The sequence below is a fragment of the Trichinella spiralis genome (assembly GCF_000181795.1).
Source record: "Trichinella spiralis strain ISS 195 chromosome Unknown Scfld6, whole genome shotgun sequence".
NCBI classification, from domain to species: domain Eukaryota; kingdom Metazoa; phylum Nematoda; class Enoplea; order Trichinellida; family Trichinellidae; genus Trichinella; species Trichinella spiralis.
In genome coordinates, this window is record NW_003526945.1 from 5,067,033 (window position 1) to 5,068,133 (window position 1,101).

The window sequence follows — 1,101 nt, forward strand, 5'->3', positions numbered from 1 at the left end:
CCCTATAATCATGCTAAATAGTTAATTTGCTAACATTCCTACATTAATTTATCATTTAGGAACTAAATGATAAATAAAATATAATGTTCATTCATCTAATAATTGATCAAATTCAATAATTATTGAATTTCATAAAAGTTTATCAATTTTTCATTTGCATTTCATCTTATAATAGATTTTAATTATTCATTAATTGTATACTGATAATAATATATTTTTAGTTTAAAGCAGTTTTTTACTTTAAAGAATGTAATGTCAAAGTAGATTTTTACTTTAAAACAGTCTAATGTAAACAGTTAAAGGGATGTAATATGGTAAACATTAAATTAGCATAATTTTATTTATTAATTATTGGTGAATTAGCTATTGTTTGAATATAAATTTTTTACTTATAAAAATGTTAATCGGGGTCTCCTTTAATTAGGCAGTGGAAAAGTAAACTTGGAGTAAATTAAATAAACAATTAGTTTAGATAAGGTGCAACGAGTTTAATCTTTTCATAAATAGGAAGTAATCTTCTATAAATAGAATGTTATTAATCTGTAACATGTAGGAAAACAGTATTAAATATGAGATTAAATTTAATATGCTAATTAGAAAGTTTAAAATGCAACGTAAATGCAACACTGAGTATTTTAATTTTTAATTAGGTTAAATAACGTCACTCGTAACAACATATTTCAGCAGTGAGAGTTTTTTAATAAATGATTAACATGCAATGTAAACACAAAAGTGGGTTATAATATTTTCTAATTAGGTATAATAACATCACTCGTAACTACACATTTCAGCAGGGTTTTATAATAGTTAATTAGAATGTTTTAATTGCAAAAAGCAGAAACTTACAGTTGTCAGCTTTATTTAAAAAGATAAGTAGGCATAATACATTAAATCAATAATGATGAGTTGTAAATCATACGGTAAGTATGCAAACATGAGATGGTTCTGCAGGACAGTACATTAATTTTGAGTATCAGGTGTGACGGCAATTTGATGTGCATGAGGCGGCAGGCTTAGTAGGCGTAACGATTCACATCTGCCTGGCAACGCACGCCATCTGGTGCGGAAGCTACGTCTTCGGCGGATCAGAATGGCCATCTG